Genomic DNA, 22,534 nt, shown 5'->3' on the forward strand with positions numbered 1-22,534 from the left:
ATGTCACACTGCCATCATTTCTTTTAACTGATACTAAAAAATTCTGGAACGTTGTTAATGGGTCAGATCAGCCATCAATCTCTCTCCTGGATTCTCAATCATATCCCATCCCTAACAGTGATAGTGCTAATGTACTTAAGGAGGCTTTTGCTAATGCATTTTCTGTCCCTTTTAGCGCATCACCACCACACTATACTCCCGATATCATATTTCCTATGGATCCCATTCGTTTTGACTTTGAAGGCATTATAAGTATCATAGATCGTTTAGTTATCCTCTTCATGTGGTCCCGATAATATCAGCACTAAAATCCTGAAAAACACTAAAGTATATTCTTCTATCATACTATCGAAAATATTTGAGCAATCCCTTCTAACTTGTGACCTCCCAGACGACTGGAAATTGGCTAAGGTGGTTCCACTCCATAAATCAGGCGACAAGCACCTATCACTCAACTATCGGCCAGTATCACTAACCAGCATTCCTTGCAAGATAATGGAACATGTCATCTTGTCATCCCTAGCAAACTTTTTTGAGTCATCATACTTTTTTACTCATGCACAGCATGGTTTTAGAAAGCACTTTTCTTGTGAAACACAGCTAATAAATTTTACAAATGATATTAACTTCATACTTGATCGTGGCAGTGAGGTTGACTGCATCTAATTAAATTTTTCCAAAGCATTCGACAAAGTCTCTCACAGCTTGCTTCTTCACAAACTAAGTAAACTTAGCATCGACCAAAATGCACTACAATGGATTGAATGCTTTTTGTCTAACAGGTTCCAGTACGTGCACGCTAACGGCATTAACTCTTCACCGGTACCTGTGACCTCAAGCGTCCCACAAGGTTCTGTTATCGGTCCCTTGCTCTTTCTGGTATATATTAATGACTTGCCTAACAACGTAACATCCACAGTGCGACTTTCTGCGGATAACTGTGTGGTTTACCGGGAAATAAAAAAATACTAATGACACTGTACTACTCCAGGAAGACTTATCTACTATATCTAACTGGTGTTAAATATGGAAGATGACACTTAACGATACTAAATGCAAAGTAATGCGTTTTTCGCGTCGCGTCAATCCATGCCCCGCTCCCTACACTACTTGTTCTTCCCTGCGAACACCGGTAACACCTTACAAATACCTCGGTGTCATTATAACGTCAAACCTAGCTTGGAAGGCACATATCATTTCTATGATCACGTCCGCTAACCGCATGCTTGGATATCTGAAACGGAATTTTTCCTTAGCCACGATACCTGTTAAACTTCTGTACAAATCGCTTGGCCGCTCCAAATTAGAATATGCTAACTCAGTATGGGATCCTTTCACTAACTCTTATCGACGCCCTCGAAGCCGTACAGAACAGAGCAGCCCGTTTCATCTTTCGTAACTATGATCGTTTGTCCAGCGTCACAGAAATGAAAAACATTGCCGCTAACCCCTCTCTCAACGCGCAGAAAAATATTATGCCTGTGTCTGTTTTTAAAAATTTACCACATGAATTCCACCGTTAAAGATACATTACTCACGCCGCCAACATATGTTTCATCCCGCTTAGATCAGCCATGCAAAGTTGGTGTTTCACAGTGCCGTACAACATCCTGCAGGAATTCTTTCATTCCAAAAACATCGTTGAACTGGAACCAGCTACCATGGGATATTGCACTTTCGAAAGATTTTGATGAATTTAAGAAGAAACCTCGTTATCATGCGCATCCTTCTGTATTTTCCCCCCAGATTTGCTGTGTTCATGTTTGTGCTAATGGTGGCGTTTTGCTATTTGCAACTTTTGTGTGCGTGATTTAGCCTTTCTTGGTAATTGCATAATTTTGAACTCACTGCATGTTCCGGGCTGTGAATTATGTATTTATTCCGATATATATATATATATATATATATATATATATATATATATATATATATATATATATATATATATATATATATATATATATAGATATATATATATATGTGTGTGTGTGTGTGTGTGTGTGTGTGTGTGTGTGTGTGTGTGTGTGTTATATATATGCGTTGTCTCCTTTTGTACAAATTTATTGAAATGTGTGTACCACTCCCCTCAATAATGCCCTGTGGGTCATGAGGGTATCTGAAATAAATAAATAAATAAATAAATAAATAAATGTGACAGGGATCGTCCGGCTTCGGAGTTCCAGGTTTGCAAAAGGTCCAGCACCTTCCACCAAATGTCGCGAAGCTCTTTGGGCAGTAAGCATTCGCGACTAGAACGATAGAGCAGCGAGAGGTAGTATAGCCGATCGAGTACCGAAGCAAGTTTTTTCTCTCTCGTCGTCGTTGTCTCTCTTATAGCCACAGCCCCACTCGTCCTTATTTTACAGTACAATATATATATATTGCCGCGACGCCATCTGTGCCCAACCACGCTGACGACGAGGACGACGACCTCGTGGGTGCAAGCGAGCGTGCTAGAGAAGAAGAAGCGAACACTGAACGCTTGTTCTAATTGTCAAGATTAAAATAACGCTCTCCGCTCTTGTCTCAAGTGAGCCGTGACACTGGTGGACGTGCTGGGTATCGCATCATCACCTCATGATAGGGACGACTCCTGCGAGTAGCCCTGCGTCCAGCCCTTCCAGACATCATCCACGCGTCGAGACACCTGTGCACCGTGCAAGCCGCCGCCTGCAAGGTCTGTGCCCGGAATTCGGTCCCTTGCAACGAACTTCGTCAGCGACCTCAATGACTCAGGAAATGGCGATTGCAAGTCCAACACAGGTGACTATCCAAAACAATCTAGTCCCCTCAAGCTTCCACGGTGACACGTACGAAGACGCCGAAGACTGGCTGGACCAGTACGAACGCGTAGCTAAGGTCAATCAGTGGCGTCCGGACCAGAAGCTATCTAATGTGTACTTCGCTCTTGAAGGTAGCGCAAGGACGTGGTTCCAAAACCGCGAGGCACATTTGACAACGTGGGACGAATTTTGCCGTCGGCTACTTGACACCTTCGGAAGCACTGATCGCCGAGATAATGCACAACGACTTCTCGAGTTGCGCATTCAGAAGCCCAATGAAAGTGTCTCCATGTTTGCCGAGGACATGTCTCGTTTGTTTCGTCGCGCGGATCCCAACATGCTGGATTCGAAGAAGCTGAGCCATCTCATGCGCGGCGTCAAAGAACAGCTATTCGCTGGTCTCGTGCGTAACCCGCCTACAACAGTGGAAGAATTCATTAAGGAAGCCACAGCAATCGAGCGGGCGCTCCAGCAGCATTGTCGGCAATACGAACGCCTGACAAACGATGCGCCTGCAGGAGCCGCAGTACTGACAGCGACAGACGAGACCTCGCTGCGTCAACTGATAAGAGACATTGTGCGCGAGGAGATTGCGAAGCAAACTGTGACACCGAAGGAGTTTACTGTCGCTTCGGTCGCTGAAGTTGTTCGCCAAGAAATTCGGCAAGCATTAGCACCTCCTGAGCCGCTCCCTGAACTGAGTCCCGAGCCGCGCTTCGAGCCACGCGCATATAGCTACGCAGACGCTGTCCGTCGCCCGCTTTCTACCATGCCGGTACAGCAGTACCACCAGCGGCCACCTATTGCTGCCTGGACACAGCGGGAGCATTTCAGGCGACCCCAGCCTCGCAGGACCGACGTATGGCGCACTGCTGATCGCCGACCATTGTGTTTTCACTGTGGCGAACCAGGGCACATTTATCGTTTTTGCCCTCATCGCCAGCGTGGCATCCAGGAAATGTCACCTGCCACTCCGCGCCAGTTTCCAGAGAGACATCCACGCTTCGACGACAGTGTCAGTCAGGAACAAGGCAGCTCAGCTAATCTGCGGTCGCGCTCGCCGTCTCCATTACGTTATTCTTCGCCGAACCGTCGCAGTTTCGCCGACGTGGTACGAGGCCGCTCTCCAAGCCCACGGCGGGGAAACTGAAATCAGCGACCTCCGGGGGGAAGGTTGCAAGTCATCGAACCGCCGAAAATCCCCCATTATTACTGAGAAACCAGCACAGCAACCCGGAGAAACGGGACGCCGACGAATTTGTAAGTGCCGACCTACTCTTAACAATTGATGGGCACGACGTGACAGCTTTAGTTGATACTGGTGCAGACTTTTCGATAATGAGTGAGCAGTTGGCAGACCGGCTTAAGAAAGTCAGAATGCAATGGACGGGCCCTTATATCCGAAATGCCGGGGGCCAGATAATGGTACCTACAGGAAAATGTACTGCACGGCTCCAGATAGGAAATACAGCTTTTGTCGCCACTTTTATGATTTTAAAAGAGTGCTGCAGATCACTCATCCTTGGAATGGACTTCTTGCGGGAGTACGGCGCCGTGGTTAACATACGGGACGGCGAGATAACCTTGTCAACTGGTAAAGACACGAGCCAAGACGAAGAGCGCCGACGTACATCGTTACGTGTCGCCGACGACGACGTCTGCATACCACCACTATCGTGCAGTCTTGTCTCCGTAAGTTGCGGAGAACAGTTTGACAAGGACGGTGTAGCCGAACAACTAACTGCACTTCTGTTCCATCAAGGTATTGCCATCGCTCGGGGTATCGTCAGCCTAATCGGCGGTCGCACAGAGGTACTACTGACAAATTTTACCAATGAACGCCGGCACATCACTAAAGGCACCGCTGTGGCGTACTTTGACGAAATGGACCGCGTTCAACACTGCTTTGCTGTACAACAGGAATCAACCACCGATACGATGCCATCTATACCCGTCGTCGACGTTGACCCAGGTTTAGCGCCGCAACAGAAACAAGGGCTCAGAGAACTGATTGACCATTTTAAAGACTGCTTCTCTACAACGTCCCGAGTGCGTCAAACACCACTGACGAAACACCGCATCATTACGGAGGAAACAGCAATACCCATCCGACAGCATCCGTATCGCGTGGCTGAGAAAGAGCGTGAAGCAATCCAGCAGCAAGTCAAGAAAATGCTGGACGATGATGTTATCCAGCCGTCGAAAAGCCCTTGGGCATCGCCCGTGGTACTCGTTAAGAAGAAGGATGGCAGCCTGAGGTTTTGTATCGACTATCGCTAGCTCAATCGGGTCACGAAAAAAGATGTGTATCCCTTACCACGCATCGACGATTCCCTCGACAGGCTACGGCATGCACGTTACTTCTCATCGATGGACTTAAAAAGTGGGTACTGGCAAATAGAGGTCGATGAGCGGGATCGCGAAAAGACTGCGTTTGTGACGCCTGATGGGCTCTATGAATTCAAAGTTCTTCCTTTTGGTTTGTGCTCCGCCCCAGCCACGTTCCAAAGACTAATGGATACTGTTCTCTCAGGCCTTAAGTGGAAGACTTGCTTAGTGTACCTAGACGATGTGATTGTTTATTCTGCCACATTTGATGAACATCTCAGTCGGCTACGGTCAGTTCTTCAAGCCATACGGTCCGCTGGGCTTACCTTAAAACCTGAAAAGTGCCACTTTGGCTATCAAGAACTACAGTTTTTGGGCCACATTGTAAGTCACACAGGCGTCAGACCTGATCCTGAGAAAATCACAGCCGTAGCAAAGTTTTCAAGGCCTACGGACAAGAAAGCAGTCAGACGCTTCCTGGGCCTATGCTCATATTACCGGCGATTTATTGCGGGCTTTGCACGCATCGCTTCACCGCTCACCTGCCTAACCAGAGAAGATGTCCCGTTTATGTGGGGCGAGGAACAGGAGGCGGCATTTAACGAGTTGCGGCACCTTCTACAAACTCCGCCTGTTCTTGCCCACTTTGACGTGGATGCGCCGACAATGATACACACCGACGCCAGCAATGTGGGTCTAGGTGCCGTCCTTGTTCAGCGGCAAGACGGCGCTGAGCGAGTCATCGCTTACGCGAGTAGAACACTGTCACGTGCCGAGTCGAACTACTCCACCACAGAGAAGGAATGCTTGGCTGTAGTATGGGCCATTACCAAGTTCCGCCCGTATATATATGGCCGCCCATTTCAAGTCATAAGTGACCATCATTCTCTCTGTTGGTTGACCAACATGAAAGATCCATCTGCACGTTTGGCACGCTGGAGCCTACGGCTGCAAGAGTACGACATGACAGTGGTCTATAAATCGGGAAGACAGCACTTAGACGCCGACTGCCTTTCCAGATCACCGATCGAGTCGTCAGGCCGAGATGATGACGAATCCGCAGGCTTTTTAGGAGTTGTTAGTGCAGCTACCATCTCTCAACAACAGCAAGATGACCACGAGCTCGCTTCACTAATTGATTTCTTAGAAGGCCGCACCACAAACAAGCCCAGATTGTTCTCAAGGAACTTGTCATCATTCTGCATGCGCAACAGTGTTCTTTTTAAGAGGAACTTCTCTTCAACAGGGAAGAGATATCTACTGGTCATCCCTAAAACTCTCCGCAGTGAAATCTTGCAGGCCTGTCACGATGAAGCTACGTCGGGCCACCTGGGCTACACAAGAACATTAGCACGGATCAAAGAGAAATACTACTGGCCACGGCTCGCAACACACGTGAAGCACTACGTTCGAACGTGCCTTGACTGTCAGCGACGAAAAGTGCCACCTACGAAACCTGCCGGACTATTACATCCCGTTCAAGTGCCGGAAACACCGTTTGCACAAATTGGGATGGACCTTTTGGGCCCATTCCCAATATCAACTGCAGGAAATAAGTGGATCATAGTTGCGACAGATTACCTTACGCGTTATGCAGAAACCAAAGCACTTCCGAGCAGCACAGCAGCCGAAGCCGCGCAGTTCTTCATCGAAAACGTCGTCCTTAGGCACGGTGCTCCAGCGGTCATCGTAACCGACAGGGGAACCACATTCACGGCTGAACTTTTGCGAACTGTACTCACGCTCAGTGGCACAGCACACAGAAGGACGACAGCTTATCACCCGCAAAGCAATGGACTTACGGAGCGCCTCAACAAGACTCTTGCAGACATGTTGTGCATGTATGTCGATGTGGAACACAAGAACTGGGACCAAATTTTACCCTACGTAACGTTTGCTTACAATACGGCTCGGCAAGAAACAACAAGAATGACGCCATTCAGACTCCTCCACGGTCGAGAAGTCACTACAATGCTAGATGCTATGCTTCCTCATGATTCCAGCGATTCCGAGAATGACGCCGCAGATTTCACAGAGCGCGCCGAAGAAGCAAGACAGCTCGCACGCGTTCGCATAACTAGCCAGCAAGACCGTGATGCGCGACGTTACAATCAACGCCATCGATGCGTCGTCTACCAGCCCGGCCAAAGAGTCTGGGTTTGGGCTCCAGTGCGCCGCCGAGGCCTCGCGGAGAAACTTCTGCGCCGATACTTCGGACCGTACAAGGTTCTACGACGCCTTAGCGACGTCAACTATGAAGTCATTCCTGACAGCCAATCCTGCTCGCGGCGCCGTCAGGACCTGCCTGAGACTGTGCACGTGGTGCGCATGAAACCTTATTTGGCTGAATGACATGGACACTTGCTGGTGGGCTGGACACCGGGTGCTACCCGCCAAGCATCGGGACGATGCTCCTTCTGAAGGGGGGCAAATGCCGCGACGCCATCTGTGCCCAACCACGCTGACGACGAGGACGACGACCTCGTGGGTGCAAGCGAGCGTGCTAGAGAAGAAGAAGCGAACACTGAACGCTTGTTCTAATTGTCAAGATTAAAATAACGCTCTCCGCTCTTGTCTCAAGTGAGCCGTGACAATATATATATATATATATATATATATATATATATATATATATATATATATATATATATATATATATATATATATATATATATATATGTATATGTGTGTGTGTGTGTGTTTGTGTGTGTGTGTGTGTGTGTGTGTGTGTGTATGCATGTATGAATGCATGTGTGTGTGTGTGTGTATTAGGACATATGCTTCTCTGCACTGCATTTTGTACAACTGAGCTCATAAAATGTCTATACTGCGGTGAAGCTAATTAAAGCAAATTTGTCGACCATTATGAGATGCATACAAGACCTTGCCCACGTGTGGATTTATGTGAGCTATGACTACGCACTAAAAATGTTTACACCCTTTGGGTTGTATTTTGTCCCCGAACAATAATCGTCATTTGTCTTGCCCGCATTTCCTTTCTTTAATGCCGCTACTTCCTAGTCACGAATGCCTTGAGCGTAATCAGCTTGACACAGCACTCTCGACAGGAAAGTAGCGAGCGCCGAGTTTTCAAGAGAGGAAATGCAAGTAAGGCAGATGACAATTAATGCTGTGGGACAAGACAAGCCCCAAAGGGTGTAAACTTTTTTTAGAATGTACGGTGGACTGTCAGTGGCTGTGAAATCTTCAACATCTAGCTCCTAGTCCTCTCTTTCGAGAGAATATTTATTTGCATCTAGAGAAGCCCTATCCCCAGGCTTCGAAAACTTGATGCTCCATGTTAGATGGCAAGGGACTAAAGAAAGTAAACGAGAAAACATGAAAAAAAGCACACTGACTTTCACATACATGCGTGCGAAATGCACTACCACAAGAGTAATTTTCTCATTGCCTTTGTTGAGCACAGCTCAGATCTATTTTTAGTTGCACCACAAATCATGTATTGTGTGGCTACTGAATTCCCAAGGACAGCCCTCACTGTTACAAAGCCTCTACAAATATAATTTAGGGGTCCCTGTCCTAGTCAACACAACAGGGGGATACATGCATGGCATGCTGGAAAATAATAATAAAGAAATCCCTCTTGAGCGCATGGTTGTTAATGAGACCTTTAGTATTTTGAAATGTGTGTAAGTTTAGCTCTGAACTGGTTAAATTGGTGACGTAGCCGTAGTCGAGGTAGCCTGTTCTTGAATCTACTGTGTGTAAAACCTACTCACGATTGTTGACAATTGAATCGTTACAATTGAAATCAGCAGAGAGACCTAATCTCAGCCTGCATAGCTATATATATATATATATATATATATATATATATATATATATATATATATACTAAAGTGCTCAGAGCACCATATTCAACATTCCACCGTATTGCTTGAGTACCATCTCGTTTGCTTAAAAGTGGTGAGCTCTTGGGCTACATTTTCAAGAACCGTTCTTACTCACTAGCCCCCACTTTCATATGTTTGAACCTCCTGCAACATCACCATCTCCCTTTCGTGGTGAGAGGAAGCTCTATTAGAACTGTTTATGACATCTGGGCCTTTGTAACCCCTGGTATTTAGAGCCATACTTGATCAAGTGCCTTTACAAATTCACTGTACTTCGTTAATAAATGTGACCACTGTAACTGCGAAAAGACCACTCAGCACCTCCCTTGTCAGTGGACCCATTTTGATGTCCAATGTCGGCCCCTTTAGAGTGTAACCACCCAACTCGATAGTTGACCTTCCACAGAGGCTAGGATTCTGGGTGCTTGGCCATATCAGAGTCCTTCCATTTTTACCAAAAAACATGGAAGGACTCTGGCCATATCAACGAAGAAAGCTATACATACATGCTCTAATGACTTTCTAAAACTAACGAATATGAAAAGACACTTATAGACACCATGTCTTTCGTGCGAGTGAACTGTCTCGACTTGCCTTCTTTCTTTCTTTTAACCCATCACACCCTTACCCCGGGTAGCCAACTGGATGTACGTCTGGTTAACCTACCCGGCCTTCCTTGGTCCTTTCTTTCTCTCTCAGATGTAAACCTCATGCAGGAAAATTAAAAACTACACAAAATCAAGTCCGCCATACCTGTTCAAACTAAGATGCAACATGCTTAAACCATTTCAGACGTGTAAATGCACCTTTAATACAATGACAAAATGAAAGGACAACACACACGTAGCACATGCGCTACTGCTGATTCTTGTCCTTTCTTTTGTCGTTGTATGTTATATACTTTTAAAAGCCTGTAAGGCTGAACCAACTCACCCAACTACCTACATTGCTTAACCAATTCAGTTAATTATTTGGTTAATGTATACTCAGGAATTCATGTGATGATCAGGCAGATTCTTTTCTTGCAGAACTTCATCCAACCTAACAACAGAGAAAAGAGTGATGATGATTCAGACACACAAGTTTTGTTGGCAGTGGAATATGTTAGCTGGACAAACTGCTGCAAGGTTGCATAGCAACATGCATTGAAGCTGGTGAGCAAGTTAAAGTGCATGATCTGCAAATTTGCATTGTCAGACATCCGTGACGAAGGTGAAGAAAGGACTGCTGGCATCTGGGCCAGGTTCTTGCTAAGTTCGTAGCAACTGCTATTACATTGGAGGGCAAAATAAACTAACCACAGTGCCACCTGAAGCAGTATTCTCGCTTGTTCCTTAATCCAGGAAGGACAGAAAAAAAGTGGAGAATGCTGCATTCCGAGCTAAATTACAAGCAATGCAAAAGCAACCTTGGAAATCAAATCAACTGCATCATTCCGGGCAGAAATGGGATAAGTAAAAAGATAGGATGACCTGCAAGAGTACAGAAATGTCTGCACATTGACTGAGCACATATTACCTTAATATTATTGCTGAAACTGAAGGAAGCTATGCTAAAAAAAGAGCAGCAGGGCTTGGAGCTCAGAAACTGCATGCCATAATCATAATAAAATCAGCTTTTGCGATGACTGGCAGGAGCTATGTCAATATGTACAAGCATCGATGACCAGCAAATTGAACTCCACCAAAAAGAAAGTGGACTAAACGAGACATTTGCTTGAGCTTTGGCAAATTGTTATCACCTGGAATTTCTGTTTTTTCGTGGCCTCATTAATCAAATAAAGTCACATAAGTAATACAATATTGCTTTGCTGTAATAGACTTTTTATTGTGTATTTGTTTATGTTAGTATTTAATTCTTGATGTAGTTTTATAGGTGCAACAAAGCACTAAATTTTTTGTTATAGTTTGTACTGAAATATTTCAATAATGCGAGTTGTTACTCTTACATGTTTTTATGCCAACCCAGTATCCCAAGTTGTATATTAGCTTGTGCCACTAGATGTGTGGTTGTGTTTGTGTTGCCATCGTGTTCGTTGCATTGTCGTCATTCCAGCTTTGTCATGCAACTCTCACGCTACCTGCGTTGGAACCAGATGGCTCACGTGAAAAGATCCGGGTGTCTCAGCAGCACCACACCCACCCATTGTTGGTCGCCTTCGTTTGAGATTCAAAAGCAAGTTTCACACGAGTGTTCATTTTGGAACGACCGATAGCAACACTTGACTTTGGCATAGCCAAGTACCTGTAAAATACTTCACACAATATCAATTCCCATATTGCGTTGGATTTACGCAAGTTTATCTAATAGTTTCCATGTAGAGCCTTTTGGACCTTTATGTGGGAGATAATAAAATGGATTTTTATGTCTAGCTCCTCTGAAACATATATAATTTGACACCTTGCATGGACTGCCCACCAGGGGGCTAAGCAGTGTCGACGCACCTCCGCATGGTCTCCTGCATTTTTCGGCAATTTTCTAGACACCTGCTTTTATTCATCAAAAACTGTGGCATCGATGGAATCGGCACGGAAGTGGTACCGGAGGATATCAAGTTTATGAGCGCAACGTGGAATTACCGCCATTTTTTGCCGTTTGAAGGTTTCACGCCACGCTAGCGGAGCTGAACGCGCGTGACCCGTGACCCGCGGGCGTGTCCCGTGTCTCGTGAGCCGCCGCCCGCTCTCTTCGAGAGCGACTCGGTGCTGCCGTTGAGTACCAATGAATGACGCATCCGACGCAGCAAGAACTGCACGAGAACTGAACCAGGAAAACAACAGTATTGACATGCAGGTGGAGACGATACAAGAGCAGCAACAACTGGAAGCGGAGTGGACGTATGACGAGAGCAGCGGAAAGGCAATAAACATCCAGCAAAAATGGCACACATGGGAGAGGAGAGGCAAGAAGACTCGAGTGCATATAAAACCCACAGCCGAGAAAGCACACCAAGTACGAACGCAGCAAGCCAGAGCAACAATACCTATTGCGGGAAACATGCCACATTATAGAAAACCTAGATTTCCGCCTTTGCCAGTGGACGACACGAAGATCATCTACGGACCTAAGGCGGGATTACAACTCTCCAAATGGACATTGGTGGCAGTGACACATGCCATCGGCCGAGCCAGCAAGTTGTCCCAAAAATACTTTTATGGCAACATCAGGATTCAAGTGCAACATGTCGAGAATATAATAATCGCAAGTACTTCAAAGAAAGACATAGCGTACGACATGCTCCTCAAGATCACGAGCATCCCGCTTGGAGGGTCCATTTACGAAGTTAAAGCATATGTCAGGACACCAGAGGGCATCACCAAAGGCGTAATTTACAACATCCCGCCAGGCACGAGCGAAGAACGACTACTACAAGGGCTACGAGTACTACGAGTATCCGCAAGATACACGGTCCTTGCAGCACGCATGCTAGGAAGATCGTGAACAGCACTCATCTACTTCGACGGACCGCACGTCCCATGTAACATCATATGTAAATGCTGTGAGTACCGCTGCAAACCATACAGAAAATACTGCAGAACCTGCGCTTCTGCTATACTCCAGGTTCTGCAATACTGCAGAACCTGCGGAGAACTACGGCACCAGCAAGATATCTGCCCGAAACCCCTTATCAACTTCTGCTACATATGCGCGATGGAAAATCAACCGGGAAACCATGACTGCCAACACAGTTGTAAAATCTGTCAACAACCCCATGAGACAGCAGGACAGGAGTGCCGTCCTAAACTGAAACCAAACCCACCCCCGTACAAGATGAGACTGCAATGGGAAAACAAGGTCCAAGAGAAGCAACGCAGATGGAACTCAAATTCAGACTCAGGCTTCCCGGCACTATCCGTATCAAGCAGTACCTCACTACACAGTCCACGCAGATCCAGAAGTGACTCCAAATCAACAGGCGGTCAAGCAAACGATGGAGCCCGGTCAAGATCATGGTCTGGATCCCGTACACGCAACTCACAAAAGCGAGTCACGTATGCAGACGCTGCAGGAGGAAACAAACGAGCACAAGAACCCACGGAAACCGAACGAGATCTGCGAGCACAACTCCAAAATCAGCAAACCCTCATTGACAAGCTCATACAAAGATGCAAAGAACAAAACAGCGCCAATAAAGCCAAACCTCAAGGAATGCGCCAAACATCCTACCGCCCCTTACGGAAGAAAGAATAAAGGAAATTGTAACAATGGAGGTGCAGAAGCAGATACAGGAGGCCATGACCACTTTTGCAAAGGAGATAACACAACCGCTCCAGCAGCACATCACCGCTCAGCTGCCCCCTATCCATGCAACCCTCCAAGACCTCAGCAACTTCATGTCCTATTCCAAGCAGAACCACGTAACGAAAGCCACAGTAGGAAAGCTACTCAACAACACCGATACGGCTCGTAAGAAAGCACGTAAAGATCTCCACAATGCAGCCAGACTGGAATCCATGGCCCGGGGAAAAAACAACGATATCGAACAAGATGGCGAGTAATACCAATAAGAGATTACCACAACTACCAATGAAGCTGTGGCAATGGAACTGTCGATCTATCCGAATCAAAAGAACAAACCTCAAAGAACTTACCAAACTGGAACAACCAGATATCTTCGCTATCCAAGAAACTTATCACACCAATCTGCGCATACAGGGATATGATACACACACCGTATCTCATAGAACAGCCATCCTGACGAAGAAAAATCTCACGACGCAAGATCACGCAATCCAGGGAACAACCGTGGAACACACCCTAGTGGAAGCGTTACCTGAGAAGAAGACACACCAAGGACTATACGTACTATGATTATATAGTCCACCCAGTGATCCGTTATCCGACTTTGTAAACTTCATTATGCAAGCCAGAAGACTGTCTAAAGGCCATAAACTCGTAATAATGGGGGATTTTAATGCCCCCCACACCGCATAGGGTTACCAGCACACGACCAAAAAAGGAGCGCGAGTGCACGATTCGGCGCCACAAAATCACCTCACCCTCTGGAATGATCCCAAACTAACGACTAGAATAGGCAACAGTGTGTCCAGGGATACAAATCCCGACTTCATCTTTACAATAGGAATAACCAACGCGGAATGGACCCGACTGAAATAAGATCTCGGCAGAGACCACCATATCCTTCAGCTTGAAATCCTGCACCATAAGAGGCCGAGCAGAACCAGAACGGCAAGGCTAACGGACTGGAAGGCCTTCCGAGAACATGACACAGAAGAAAACATTGAAAATATTGAAGAGTGGCTCACCGAAGCGGTCAAGATGGCGGGGAAGCACACGAAAGTCATCCGACTCACAATGGACACGCCGGCAGTAGGCTCTCGCCTCCTACATCTTTGGGATGCCAGAAGAGGACTACTGAAGCGGTGGAACAAGATGAAGCTTAACCGCAAACTGCCGAAACGGATCGCTCACATAACAAAGCAAGCAGAAGACTACGGAGATCAACTGAGCAGTCAGAACTGGCATAAGCTGTGCGACCAACTTCAAGGCACACCCAGCACGAAGAAGACCTGGCATGCGCTGCGAGCCCTTCTAGCTACCACAAAAACCAAGACCCAACAAAGGCATGACCTCAAGAAAATCATTAACTCCCATCCAGGAACTGAGAAACACATTCTGGAAGAAATCAAACCTAAGCTTGTCGGAGACAATGCCCCCAAGGTTACCGATTCCCGACCGTACAAAGGCGAACCAAACCTCACCCTCGGCAGCCCTTTCACGCTTCCTGAATTCCATGCCGCCCTTGCCAAATTGACCCGTAACACATCGCCAGAAAATGACCAGGTGACGAACAAGATCCTACGAAACCTCCCAGACAAGCCCTAATTGGACTCCTCGACTACATTAATAACTGCTGGGAAAAAGGTGAGCTCCTGGCAGAATGGAAGCATATGCAGAAGTCATCATGATCCCAAAACACAACAAGCCACTACAAATCAGCAACCTACGGCCCATCTCCCTTACTTCCTGCGCTGGAAAGCTTCTCGAACACATGGTTCACGACCGGCTCACCACATACCTCGAAGACTCAGGACTCATGCCTGACACAATGTTTGGCTTGCGACAGCTCCTCTCAGCACAAGATATACCACTACAGCTCAAGACCTCTTGGACTACCTAGAATGCCACAAAACGTTCTCTATTTTAACAACAGACGTAAAAGGAGCCTTCGATAATGTGAAGCACAAAGCAATCCTCCAAGATCTCGAAGACACAAACTGCGGAATCCTGGCCTACCAATACGTACAGGACTTTCTCAAAGATCACACGGCTACGGTGGGTATCGGCAACATCCGAAGTCACACCCAGGTGGCACGTCAGGTTGGGCCAACATTGGAAACATATTGGCACTTCTTGGCCCAATGACGGCCTAAGATTAACAGCGTGGCGCCAATATTGGCAGTGCCATTCTGGTTCCTGGCCCAATGTTGGCCTAAGGTTAACAGCGTGGCGCCAATATTGGCTGTGCCATTTTGATAGAGATCCAACGTTGGCCCACATTACACAGTCAGTAAACAATATTGGCTGTGCCATTCTGATAGAGATCCAATGTTGGCCCACTTTACACCGTCAGTAAACAATATTGGCTGTGCTATTCTGATAGAGATCCAATGTTGGCCCACTTTACACAGTAAGTAAACAATATTGGCTGTGCCATTCTGATAGAGATCCAACGTTGGCCCACATTACACAGTCAGTAAACAATATTGGCTGTGCCATTCTGATAGAGATCCAATGTTGGCCCACTTTACACAGTCAGTAAACAATATTGGCTGTGCCATTCTGATAAAGATCCAATGTTGGCCCACTTTACACAGTAAGTAAACAATGTTGGCTGTGCCATTCTGATAGTGATCCAATGTTGGCCCACTTTACACAGTCAGTAAACAATATTGGCACTGCTGTTCAACAAGGCGGGAATTATTGGACCGACTTTCGTATGGATTTGCCAAAATGGGTTACTAGTTGGCTTTCTTTGGAGGACATTGGCCCGTAATAGGCTAATTTTCGCCTTGCCGGCTTTTAGTGCTCTACCACTTGCTGAGATTGAACAACGTGTTTTGAAAACAAACGCACTGATCACAGGCACACTACGCAGGAACCAAAAATATGTTCTCCCATGTCAACTCCATGAATGGTACACCGCCATTATTGCACTTCTCCTTTACCGAAATGTGTCCCCTAAAGAGAAAAGCCAGTGTACCACGTAGCAAGCAGGGGAAGTCGCATAAATTTAGCCGCTGCTTTATTGATCGTGAATAAGAACTTGAGCTTTCCATAAGAAGCAACGGTATTGCGAATTTGCCTGCGCATTGTATTTTTTGCATATACGCTCCGCGGCTTTAGTGGGTCAGGATTCTGAGGAGAATCGAGAATTACAGTGCCTCAGAGCTGATGGAACCGTTTTATATTGCATCGAGATGGAGCGCATATGCATTAGTGAAACTATTGTTTGTTTGTTTAGCATGCATGGCATGTTGCGGCGACATCATGCTCCTATTCTAATATATTTGTTTGTTCGTGCATGTGTAGTAAGCTCCTTGTATGAATGCCCCTGACAGAAAAAAAAATTAAATGCACGTTTTGGCATTTGCGTGTCAACAACCTCTTGTCTTTGCCTTTAGTAGGCACGGCGCATTCCGGATTTTTTTTCGGCCTAGCTTTCCGTCCTTCAGCCCCCCCCCCCCCCTTGCCTCTCTCCCACGCACCCAGGTGAGCCTGGTCAATGCTATCAGTCAAGCGTTCAGACAGCCATAAGCTGTTGTGTCGAATTGGGTGCTCTCGGAAGCATGGGGGAAAGCGGCGGGGTCACTATTGTCCTCCTTGTCGCCCTCCATCGCTGCCACCCCAAAACCTGATCGGGCTAGGTCCAGCGGGGGAAAGTGGCGTTTACGCCGTATTCTTCGTTCACCCTTTCCTTTCACTCTTCTATGCGTCCTTCTATGCGTCGCTAGCACGCCGACTGGGTGCAACACCGCCTGAGCGCTTGCCGTCCGTAGTGTTCCTGTATATGCTCCCGCAGGGAGCAGAGTTGCGCATAGGTCCGCCGTAGTGATCCAGCTCTGCAGCGAAGCCACTCCTCGCGCGTACAGGATCCAAATGCCGCGCGGTGTTCCGCCTTTTAGAGCGCAGCTCTTTGGCGTCCGTTCCTGGGTTTCGCGTCGTCGTCGGCGTTGTCGGCCTCGTAACCAGCTCCGCCCCCCTTCGCTGGAGTGGGAGACGAAGGACGCGAGCCGCGAATAGCGGAGACCAATGAGAGCGGCCCCTTCAGTGACGTGCGCGCGCGATGCTGGTATCATGCGGACCCTTAGGCCCAACCACACGCAGCCCGGGATACGCGTCTCGCTACGCGTACACGTAAGCGTACGCGTCTGCGTGCGCGTACGCGGGTGATGAAGGGAAGGGCGTCCAGCCACACGATACGCGCACACGTGCGCGCTTCGCTGCGCGTAGCACAGGGCTGACAGACCAGCGGCCCAGCGATGGCGGAAACGGTCGTCTTTGGCTTTGAGAAAAGTTTATCTTTAATTTCATTATGGCTAGCCATTTTTATTTAACTTATCAATGTTAGAGCTAGTACATTGTTTTTAAGTTGATAAATCACGCTGTTCCTATATATACATCCTTATGTCAAGAAAAGCTACGTCAATTATCAACATCACGCGCGATAGCGTCTGCTTGCTCACAACTGCAGCTGACATCTGCGCGCGACCACGCCCGACGTTGCTGCCGAGCTCTTGCTTAGCCGCTTGCTTCGCCGGCATCAGCGTTCTCTCCCCGCAATGTACACCACATGAGAAAGAAGCTTTTGCTGCTGCTGCTCTTGCAAAGGCGGCGGGAGCGCAGAAAGCGTCTGCGGCCTCTGCGGCGACGTTGGTGGGTCCGCCCAGTCTTTCAACTGCGTAAAGAAGAAGGACTTTACGGCTGTGAGTAACTTCTTTCCTTTCGATGATCTACAGTGGTAGAACTAGGAGCCAGTGTTTGGACATGGGGACTTATCTTCGTTAGGACAGCAATTATCAGCGTTTTTAAGTGCGCGCATAAGTGAAAGGGTTAAAGTAGTTATGCGGGGATCGTACTCGCAGCGCGCGAACGCCCAATTCGCAGAACAGCATCGCGTCGTCGGTGCAAGGTTCGTCCAGGTTGACAGCACCGATCGAAACGATAACGTGACGTACGCGAACAGGGGGAACGACAAGAGCAGGGTGTAGTTCGGAAAGCGCGAAAACATAGGCGAAGATCGGGCTGATTAGCCGCCGGAAGCATACAGATAGCATATTGGATACGTGGTGACGACACCTCACGACGATTCAACCGCCGTCTGTCTAACCCGTGTATGCCTTACGACATACGGTCATTAACTGTTCAGCTTCACAGGGGAAGAAGCGCTTGATTCTATTTAACAGACAATCTGTAATACTAATTTGGAGCTCCCTTCATTATTAACAGTAGACCATACTGTTTACACAGAGGTTGTGTAGCACCCTCTTTTCTTGCACAAAATTTGTAAGGATAAAGTTTTGTAACACATTTTCTGCTATTCGATATTTTATTTGATATCCAGATTATTTCTTCTTCATTTCATTCGATTCTAAATCTACTTTTCGGTATTAGCACACCCCTACAAAAAGCTTAGGACTGCTAGTTATATTTGTGCCATTAGATAGCACATAGATTAAAGAACACCTTTTTACACGTGTTGGTTGTCTTATATGAAGCTTGTGGACGAGATGCGATTTCCTATATTTTCTGTCTCTCAGAAGTATGACTGTAGAATATGAAGTGTTATGTAATTAAATTGTGACCTGGGGGGCAGGTTAAAATTCTGTGCGACTAATTTCGAAGTTTCTTGGCAGTGGCCGCACCATTTTAATATACCGTTGACTGGCTCTCCTGTTTTGCCGAACCACTGTTTGTATTCAAGCACATAAACAAAGCAGGGGGTAAAATTAATGATGGCTAGTGGCTATACGTGTGTGTCAGTGAAAAGTGTACAGCTCCTGATACCTGCGCGTGTATGTGGGCAGGGCATGGTCTTGCTGCCAGGCAATAATGCACCATTTTTTACAGATGCAACGGATACGTCAGGATGACCACGGATTTTTCTACAAGTTCTTTCGCAAGGCGCCGCAGCTCTTGGACAAGCTATTGAGCTTTTTAGCAGAGGACCTCACACGGCAGCACCACATTCGAGAAACCCCTGGAGCCTGGAGAATGACTTGCTGTAGCATTGAGGTTGGTAAAGGACAGTTGCCCCTAGAGTAATAATGTGCGATTGGAGAAATACAGAACACTGTTTCTTTGTCATTTAATGTATCATTTATTTTATTTTATTTACATATTACTGCCCACCGCCTTTTGGAAGCCAAATCAGGAAGGAGTCACAAAACATTGAAGCAAAACAAAAGAAAGAAGGAAACGACTGACAATGAGCGTGCATAAAAAATACTAATACATAATAATAATAACATATTAATAATCATCTTTATTTCTCTCTTTCCACAGAATACAGAATTATACACAACTAACCATTTATTAACTCATAAACAAATAAATAAATGGGACACGAAATGCTGATACAAAACGAGGAATAGTAACGATGGTACTGACAATGGGCGTGAAAAGAAATACAAGAAAAAAATGATCGCATGATCACAGAGACTGAAAGTTTCCACTTACTGCATCACCAGTGTAACAGTTACGGCTAACTCTAAAAAAAACTGCCATCGACTGGCATCGCACAAAAGCTACCTCAGTGCTTTTGACCTTGCGTAACCTGTAAAACATGCACTGAGGTATGCTTGCACATGTAGTATCAAACAAAGGTGGTAGCTAACCTACACAAATGAATTTTGATCGTATGTCACCCGAAAAGGGCCCCTACAGCCATGTAGATCATTGTCAAGAAAAATCATGTCATCATAATTAGTATTCAAACAATCAAGACATGCGTACTAATTTTTTTTTTTCAACTTGCATTCAAGCTACTTGGCATCCCGGTAAGACATAAAAGATGTTGCCTTGACTTACTGTGTGGGGATGGAGGCGGCTAGACTCTGCAGTGGTGTGTAAGTCATATAGTGGCAATCGTGCCTGCAAAGTACTAAACAACTGCAGAACAGCATGATAGCCTCATAAACCTCTTACATTTTTTGCAGCTTAAGCAATTTTTTAAAGCTCACATGTTGTTCACGGCTCCCGTCAGGTAGCCCTGCTTCCTGCCAGAGAAGCAGGGTCATACGTATAAGTGTCATTTACACGCTGCCTTCAATGTCACTGATTACGTACAAAGACTTTGGCCAAACATCCAATGCAGAACATGCAAAACCAACTCTGAAACTGAGCCACAGAACACAAAGAAAAAAAAATGCAAGGAATGTGGCTTGTGGATGATATAGTTGTGGGAGAGGTAGAGGTTGTCTATGTTGGCAGTGAACCTCGCCTCCTGGCTATATGGTGGCAAGACTTTTCCCTTTCTGCTACCTCTTCTAATAATAATAAAACAATTTGAAAAATGCTTGCGCTGCTAGAACGCCCCGACAGGCTTTACAACTTGCAGCATATAATCGAAATTTTCAATGGGGTCTGCTTGAAGGTTCATTACATTTCTTTTTATTTACAGGCATGTACAGGCATCTCTACATGCAAGCACAAACTCTACATGCACAGGTGGTGAACTCAAAAAGGTTCATTGCTGCAAGACAGGCTGAATGAGTAAACACAGATGAAAGCGATAAACGTCTGTCTTGCAACAACAAACCTTTAGTTGCAAGTCAGTGCTTTTTTATCGTAGGTGTGTTGCTAAAACATGTTCACACATCTCTACAGCAGCAATGGCCAGCCAACCAGGCCCACAGATATCAACTTTGTGAAATTCTTGAATACCGCACAAACATATGGATACAACACAATGTAAAATGAACAAAAAAGAAGAGCTGAGGGGCTTTGACATGACAACAACAGACAAGGAAACGTATATAAAGCATAAAGGAAAATAACTGTCATCTTATTTGTAATGTCAACATCACAAGGAGAAGGGAAATGAAAGTGGAGAAAATATAACTTGCCACTGGTGGAAGCTAAAACCAATTGAGCTGGAGGCTATTCCACCATCAATTTCATAGAATGTTTATGTGTACCAGATTAGGCTCTTGGAGTGTTCTTGCACGAGTAGCACTGGCTAACACTACCAGGGTGAGATCTAGTACATGCACATACAGGCCCAAAGAAAATTTGCAGAGGGATAGCCATTGCTGCAGCTCTACTGGTAAAGCAATGCAAGCATAATTCAAAGGTTGTGGGTTCGTCTCCCATTAGTGGGAAGCTACTTTTTTATATACTTTCATTTTCCTCCTTATTTTTCCATTTCGATATAAAGCAATTAAATTCATCAATGATTTCCTTTTGTTTCATTGCCTCTTGGCTTTAGTATACAAAAAGTATACATTAAAAAACATTCATCTTTGAATTACTCTCCTACTTGCATCAATTTAATTTTCAAGTCGAGATACGTATCCTCACTGATTTCTCTAATGTGTTTGAGCAGAGAGACGGCAAAAGTTCAAGGTCGTCCTGTGGTTTGCATCTTTTGATTGCACTTGAAACATTGCGTAATTCCTCCAATATTAACTGACTCTAATCTTTCTTTTTCTTTTTCCTCCCCCTTGACTTTGCTTCAGAAGCAATGCTTCCTAACATATCCAGCCTACGACTGCCTGCTGAAGCCAGCGATGCTCCTGACTGCGGACTGCTGTGGTGTGCCTCAGAATCCTCAGGAACCAGAACTTCTTGAAACATCAGTGATTCAAGAGATTCCAAAATGTCCTGAGACTCCACAGACTCATGCGACGCCGAAGACAGAGTCGATGCTGGCGCTTGTGACTCTTCACTTCACGGTGATGGCGCTTCAAGTGTTGCCAGATCGGAAAACTGGCACATTTTTTGTTAAGATGTCTGCAGCACTTCCCTCCTCACTCGATGGGGGCACTGGTGGAAGGTTGGCGGACATCCTGCATGTGAGCGTAATAAGGTTTGCACATACTGTCAATGTGTAAATAATGTGCCAGTTTGGATGCAAAAATATATGAAGGCTTAAATCCGTCCACATTTGTTTTAGTGTGTGATTTTATTAGAGTACACTGAAGCTCTGAATCAGTTTTGTAGGGACAAAAGTGGCTTGCCTACACAACCAGAATGAACAGTTTCTGCATGCGCGTAAGTGTAGCTTTTGTATTTTTTTCTGTTTTTGCTTGTGATGCATTTAAGCAGTTCTTACGAGATCTGCATGCCTAAAGCCTAGTGATTACTTCTACTCAAAACAGTGCATGATATTTGGAATGTTTCAGTTTTGAAATAATTAGCAGGAAGCATTCCACTACATTTACTCAGTAAACCACTTAATAAATTTCATGTTGAAAGACCTATGCTTGCACTTTCTAAACATAGAGTAGTAGTACTGTTAGGTCTTGCTTTAGCATAAGGCTCTCTCCTGTTCTAGTTTTTCTACTTGAAACGTTCTTGGCTTGTAACTTTGTTTTCCTTTCACTT

The 22,534-nt window shown here is 45.9% G+C and overlaps 1 long non-coding RNA gene across 1 annotated transcript; it reads left to right on the plus strand.

Annotated features, from left to right (window-relative positions):
* Positions 1-17,390: 17,390 nt before the first annotated feature.
* Positions 17,391-21,798, plus strand: LOC135905997 (uncharacterized). The gene is made up of 3 exons (XR_010565582.2): positions 17,391-17,913; positions 19,058-19,222; positions 21,667-21,798. It is a non-coding gene; the product is annotated as an uncharacterized lncRNA (long non-coding RNA).
* Positions 21,799-22,534: the final 736 nt, after the last annotated feature.

Source organism: Dermacentor albipictus, chromosome 1 (assembly GCF_038994185.2).
Source record: "Dermacentor albipictus isolate Rhodes 1998 colony chromosome 1, USDA_Dalb.pri_finalv2, whole genome shotgun sequence".
NCBI lineage: Eukaryota > Metazoa > Arthropoda > Arachnida > Ixodida > Ixodidae > Dermacentor > Dermacentor albipictus.